The following is a 7393-nucleotide window of genomic DNA, read 5'->3' as shown; positions in this document are numbered from 1 at the left end:
GAGTAAGCAACTAAGCGAAATAAAGCCATGGAACGCATATTTGCCTTCTATCTATGCATCCTGACACTCCAACAATGTGTTCTGCTTCAATTTGACTCATTTTAGAAAGGTGCGTATTCCTGGAGTGAATATGCAGTTCTACTCAAGAGTAAGCAACTAAGCGAAATAAAGCCATGGAACGCTTATTTGCCATCGATCTATGCATTCTGACACTCCAACAATGTGTTCTGCTTCAATTTGTCTCATTTGACAAATGTGCTTATTCCTGGAGTGAATATGCAGTTCTACTCAAGAGTAAGCAACTAAGCGAAATAAAGCCATGGAACGCTTATTTGCCTTCTTTCTATGCATTCTGACACTCCAACAATGTGTTTTGCTTCAATTTGACTCATTTGACAAAGGTGCTTATTCCTGGAGTGAATATGCAGTTCTACTCAAGAGTAAGCAACTAAGCGAAATAAAGCCATGGAACGCTTATTTGCCTTCTTTCTATGCATTCTGACACTCCAACAATGTGTTTTGCTTCAATTTGACTCATTTGACAAAGGTGCTTATTCCTGGAGTGAATATGCAGTTCTACTCAAGAGTAAGCAACTAAGCGAAATAAAGCCATGGAACGCTTATTTGCCTTCTATCTATGCATTCTGACACTCCAACAATGTGTTTTGCTTCAATTTGACTCATTTTACAAAGGTGCTTATTCCTGGAGTGAATATGCAGTTCTACTCAAGAGTAAGCAACTAAGCGAAATAAAGCCATGGAACGCTTATTTGCCTTCTATCTATGCATTCTGACACTCCAACAATGTGTTTTGCTTCAATTTGACTCATTTGACAAATGTGCTTATTCCTGGAGTGAATATGCAGTTCTACTCAAGAGTAAGCAACTAAGCGAAATAAAGCCATGGAACGCTTATTTGCCTTCTATCTATGCATTCTGACACTCCAACAATGTGTTCTGCTTCAATTTGACTCATTTGACAAAGGAGCTTATTCCTGGAGTGAATATGCAGTTCTACTCAAGAGTAAGCAACTAAGCGAAATAAAGCCATGGAACGCTTATTTGCCTTCTATCTATGCATCCTGACACTCCAACAATGTGTTCTGCTTCAATTTGACTCATTTGACAAAGGTGCTTATTCCTGGAGTGAATATGCAGTTCTACTCAAGAGTAAGCAACTAAGCGAAATAAAGCCATGGAACGCTTATTTGCCTTCTATCTATGCATTCTGACACTCCAACAATGTGTTCAGCTTCAATTTGACTCATTTTACAAAGGTGCTTATTCCTGGAGTGAATATGCAGTTCTACTCAAGAGTAAGCAACTAAGCGAAATAAAGCCATGGAACGCTTATTTGCCTTCTATCTTTGCATTCTGACACTCCAACAATGTGTTCTGCTTCAATTTGACTCATTTTACAAAGGTGCGTATTCCTGGAGTGAATATGCAGTTCTACTCAAGAGTAAGCAACTAAGCGAAATAAAGCCATGGAACGCTTATTTGCCTTCTATCTATGCATTTTGACACTCCAACAATGTGTTTTGCTTCAATTTGACTCATTTGACAAAGGTGCTTATTCCTGGAGTGAATATGCAGTTCTACTCAAGAGTAAGCAACTAAGCGAAATAAAGCCATGGAACGCTTATTTGCCTTCTTTCTATGCATTCTGACACTCCAACAATGTGTTTTGCTTCAATTTGACTCATTTTACAAAGGTGCTTTTTTCCTCGAGTGAGCATGCAGTTCTACTCAAGAGTAAGCAACTAAGCGAAATAAAGCCATGGAACGCTTATTTGCCTTCTATCTATGCATTCTGACACTCCAACAATGTGTTTTGCTTCAATTTGACTCATTTGACAAATGTGCTTATTCCTGGAGTGAATATGCAGTTCTACTCAAGAGTAAGCAACTAAGCGAAATAAAGCCATGGAACGCTTATTTGCCTTCTATCTATGCATTCTGACACTCCAACAATGTAATTTGCTTCAATTTGACTCATTTGACAAAGGTGCTTATTCCTGGAGTGAATATGCAGTTCTACTCAAGAGTAAGCAACTAAGCGAAATACAGCCATGGAACGCTTATTTGCCTTCTATCTATGCATCCTGACACTCCAACAATGTGTTCTGCTTCAATTTGACTCATTTGACAAAGGTGCTTATTCCTGGAGTGAATATGCAGTTCTACTCAAGAGTAAGCAACTAAGCGAAATAAAGCCATGGAACGCTTATTTGCCTTCTATCTATGTATCCTGACACTCCAACAATGTGTTTTGCTTCAATTTGACTCATTTGACAAATGTGCTTATTCCTGGAGTGAATATGCAGTTCTACTCAAGAGTAAGCAACTAAGCGAAATAAAGCCATGGAACGCTTATTTGCCTTCTATCTATGCATCCTGACACTCCAACAATGTGTTCTGCTTCAATTTGACTCATTTGACAAAGGTGCTTATTCCTGGAGTGAATATGCAGTTCTACACAAGAGTAAGCAACTAAGCGAAATAAAGCCATGGAACGCTTATTTGCCTTCTATCTATGCATCCTGACACTCCAACAATGTGTTCTGCTTCAATTTGACTCATTTGACAAAGGTGCTTATTCCTGGAGTGAATATGCAGTTCTACTCAAGAGTAAGCAACTAAGCGAAATAAAGCCATGGAACGCATATTTGCCTTCTATCTATGCATCCTGACACTCCAACAATGTGTTCTGCTTCAATTTGACTCATTTTAGAAAGGTGCGTATTCCTGGAGTGAATATGCAGTTCTACTCAAGAGTAAGCAACTAAGCGAAATAAAGCCATGGAACGCTTATTTGCCATCGATCTATGCATTCTGACACTCCAACAATGTGTTCTGCTTCAATTTGTCTCATTTGACAAATGTGCTTATTCCTGGAGTGAATATGCAGTTCTACTCAAGAGTAAGCAACTAAGCGAAATAAAGCCATGGAACGCTTATTTGCCTTCTTTCTATGCATTCTGACACTCCAACAATGTGTTTTGCTTCAATTTGACTCATTTGACAAAGGTGCTTATTCCTGGAGTGAATATGCAGTTCTACTCAAGAGTAAGCAACTAAGCGAAATAAAGCCATGGAACGCTTATTTGCCTTCTATCTATGCATTCTGACACTCCAACAATGTGTTTTGCTTCAATTTGACTCATTTTACAAAGGTGCTTATTCCTGGAGTGAATATGCAGTTCTACTCAAGAGTAAGCAACTAAGCGAAATAAAGCCATGGAACGCTTATTTGCCTTCTATCTATGCATTCTGACACTCCAACAATGTGTTTTGCTTCAATTTGACTCATTTGACAAATGTGCTTATTCCTGGAGTGAATATGCAGTTCTACTCAAGAGTAAGCAACTAAGCGAAATAAAGCCATGGAACGCTTATTTGCCTTCTATCTATGCATTCTGACACTCCAACAATGTGTTCTGCTTCAATTTGACTCATTTGACAAAGGAGCTTATTCCTGGAGTGAATATGCAGTTCTACTCAAGAGTAAGCAACTAAGCGAAATAAAGCCATGGAACGCTTATTTGCCTTCTATCTATGCATCCTGACACTCCAACAATGTGTTCTGCTTCAATTTGACTCATTTGACAAAGGTGCTTATTCCTGGAGTGAATATGCAGTTCTACTCAAGAGTAAGCAACTAAGCGAAATAAAGCCATGGAACGCTTATTTGCCTTCTATCTATGCATTCTGACACTCCAACAATGTGTTCAGCTTCAATTTGACTCATTTTACAAAGGTGCTTATTCCTGGAGTGAATATGCAGTTCTACTCAAGAGTAAGCAACTAAGCGAAATAAAGCCATGGAACGCTTATTTGCCTTCTATCTTTGCATTCTGACACTCCAACAATGTGTTCTGCTTCAATTTGACTCATTTTACAAAGGTGCGTATTCCTGGAGTGAATATGCAGTTCTACTCAAGAGTAAGCAACTAAGCGAAATAAAGCCATGGAACGCTTATTTGCCTTCTATCTATGCATTTTGACACTCCAACAATGTGTTTTGCTTCAATTTGACTCATTTGACAAAGGTGCTTATTCCTGGAGTGAATATGCAGTTCTACTCAAGAGTAAGCAACTAAGCGAAATAAAGCCATGGAACGCTTATTTGCCTTCTTTCTATGCATTCTGACACTCCAACAATGTGTTTTGCTTCAATTTGACTCATTTTACAAAGGTGCTTTTTTCCTCGAGTGAGCATGCAGTTCTACTCAAGAGTAAGCAACTAAGCGAAATAAAGCCATGGAACGCTTATTTGCCTTCTATCTATGCATTCTGACACTCCAACAATGTGTTTTGCTTCAATTTGACTCATTTTACAAAGGTGCTTATTCCTGGAGTGAATATGCAGTTCTACTCAAGAGTAAGCAACTATGCGAAATAAAGCCATGGAACGCTTATTTGCCTTCTATCTATGCATTCTGACACTCCAACAATGTGTTCTGCTTCAATTTGACTCATTTTAGAAAGGTGCGTATTCCTGGAGTGAATATGCAGTTCTACTCAAGAGTAAGCAACTAAGCGAAATAAAGCCATGGAACGCTTATTTGCCATCGATCTATGCATTCTGACACTCCAACAATGTGTTCTGCTTCAATTTGACTCATTTTAGAAAGGTGCTTATTCCTGGAGTGAATATGCAGTTCTACTCAAGAGTAAGCAACTAAGCGAAATAAAGCCATGGAACGCTTATTTGCCTTCTTTCTATGCATTCTGACACTCCAACAATGTGTTTTGCTTCAATTTGACTCATTTGACAAAGGTGCTTATTCCTGGAGTGAATATGCAGTTCTACTCAAGAGTAAGCAACTAAGCGAAATAAAGCCATGGAACGCTTATTTGCCTTCTATCTATGCATTCTGACACTCCAACAATGTGTTTTGCTTCAATTTGACTCATTTGACAAAGGTGCTTATTCCTGGAGTGAATAAGCAGTTCTACTCAAGAGTAAGCAACTAAGCGAAATAAAGCCATGGAACGCTTATTTGCCTCCTATCTATGCATTCTGACACTCCAAAAATGTGTTTTGCTTCAATTTGACTCATTTGACATAGGTGCGTATTCCTGGAGTGAATATGCAGTTCTACTCAAGAGTAAGCAACTAAGCGAAATAAAGCCATGGAACGCTTATTTGCCTTCTATCTATGCATTCTGATACTCCAACAATGTGTTTTGCTTCAATTTGACTCATTTGACAACGGTGCTTATTCCTGGAGTGAATATGCAGTTCTACTCAAGAGTAAGCAACTAAGCGAAATAAAGCCATGGAACGCTTATTTGCCTTCTATCTATGCATCCTGACCAACAATGTGTTCTGCTTCAATTTGACTCATTTGACAAAGGTGCCTATTCCTGGAGTGAATATGCAGTTCTACTCAAGAGTAAGCAACTAAGCGAAATAAAGCCATGGAACGCTTATTTGCCTTCTATCTATGCATCCTGACACTCCAACAATGTGTTCTGCTTCAATTTGACTCATTTGACAAAGCTGCTTATTCCTGGAGTGAATATGCAGTTCTACTCAAGAGTAAGCAACTAAGCGAAATAAAGCCATGGAACGCTTATTTGCCTTCTATCTATGCATTCTGAGACTCCAACAATGTGTTCTGCTTCAATTTGACTCATTTGACAAAGGAGCTCATTCCTGGAGTGAATATGCAGTTCTACTCAAGAGTAAGCAACTAAGCGAAATAAAGCCATGGAACGCTTATTTGCCTTCTATCTATGCATACTGACACTCCAACAATGTGTTCTGCTTCAATTTGACTCATTTGACAAAGGTGCTTATTCCTGGAGTGAATATGCAGTTCTACTCAAGAGTAAGCAACTAAGCGAAATAAAGCCATGGAACGCTTATTTGCCTTCTATCTATGCATTCTGACACTCCAACAATGTGTTTTGCTTCAATTTGACTCATTTGACAAAGGTGCTTATTCCTGGAGTGAATAAGCAGTTCTACTCAAGAGTAAGCAACTAAGCGAAATAAAGCCATGGAACGCTTATTTGCCTCCTATCTATGCATTCTGACACTCCAAAAATGTGATTTGCTTCAATTTGACTCATTTGACATAGGTGCGTATTCCTGGAGTGAATATGCAGTTCTACTCAAGAGTAAGCAACTAAGCGAAATAAAGCCATGGAACGCTTATTTGCCTTCTATCTATGCATTCTGACACTCCAACAATGTGTTTTGCTTCAATTTGACTCATTTGACAAAGGTGCTTATTCCTGGAGTGAATATGCAGTTCTACTCAAGAGTAAGCAACTAAGCGAAATAAAGCCATGGACCGCTTATTTGCCTTCTTTCTATGCATTCTGACACTCCAACAATGTGTTTTGCTTCAATTTGACTCATTTGACAAAGGTGCTTATTCCTGGAGTGAATATGCAGTTCTACTCAAGAGTAAGCAACTAAGCGAAATAAAGCCATGGAACGCTTATTTGCCTTCTTTCTATGCATTCTGACACTCCAACAATGTGTTTTGCTTCAATTTGACTCATTTTACAAAGGTGCTTTTTTCCTCGAGTGAGCATGCAGTTCTACTCAAGAGTAAGCAACTAAGCGAAATAAAGCCATGGAACGCTTATTTGCCTTCTATCTATGCATTCTGACACTCCAACAATGTGTTTTGCTTCAATTTGACTCATTTTACAAAGGTGCTTATTCCTGGAGTGAATATGCAGTTCTACTCAAGAGTAAGCAACTATGCGAAATAAAGCCATGGAACGCTTATTTGCCTTCTATCTATGCATTCTGACACTCCAACAATGTGTTCTGCTTCAATTTGACTCATTTTAGAAAGGTGCGTATTCCTGGAGTGAATATGCAGTTCTACTCAAGAGTAAGCAACTAAGCGAAATAAAGCCATGGAACGCTTATTTGCCATCGATCTATGCATTCTGACACTCCAACAATGTGTTCTGCTTCAATTTGACTCATTTTAGAAAGGTGCTTATTCCTGGAGTGAATATGCAGTTCTACTCAAGAGTAAGCAACTAAGCGAAATAAAGCCATGGAACGCTTATTTGCCTTCTTTCTATGCATTCTGACACTCCAACAATGTGTTTTGCTTCAATTTGACTCATTTGACAAAGGTGCTTATTCCTGGAGTGAATATGCAGTTCTACTCAAGAGTAAGCAACTAAGCGAAATAAAGCCATGGAACGCTTATTTGCCTTCTATCTATGCATTCTGACACTCCAACAATGTGTTTTGCTTCAATTTGACTCATTTGACAAAGGTGCTTATTCCTGGAGTGAATAAGCAGTTCTACTCAAGAGTAAGCAACTAAGCGAAATAAAGCCATGGAACGCTTATTTGCCTCCTATCTATGCATTCTGACACTCCAAAAATGTGTTTTGCTTCAATTTG

This window comes from Zootoca vivipara, chromosome 16 (genome assembly GCF_965207765.1).
Source record: "Zootoca vivipara chromosome 16, rZooViv2.hap1.1, whole genome shotgun sequence".
NCBI lineage: Eukaryota > Metazoa > Chordata > Lepidosauria > Squamata > Lacertidae > Zootoca > Zootoca vivipara.
This window is presented reverse-complemented; position numbering follows the sequence as displayed.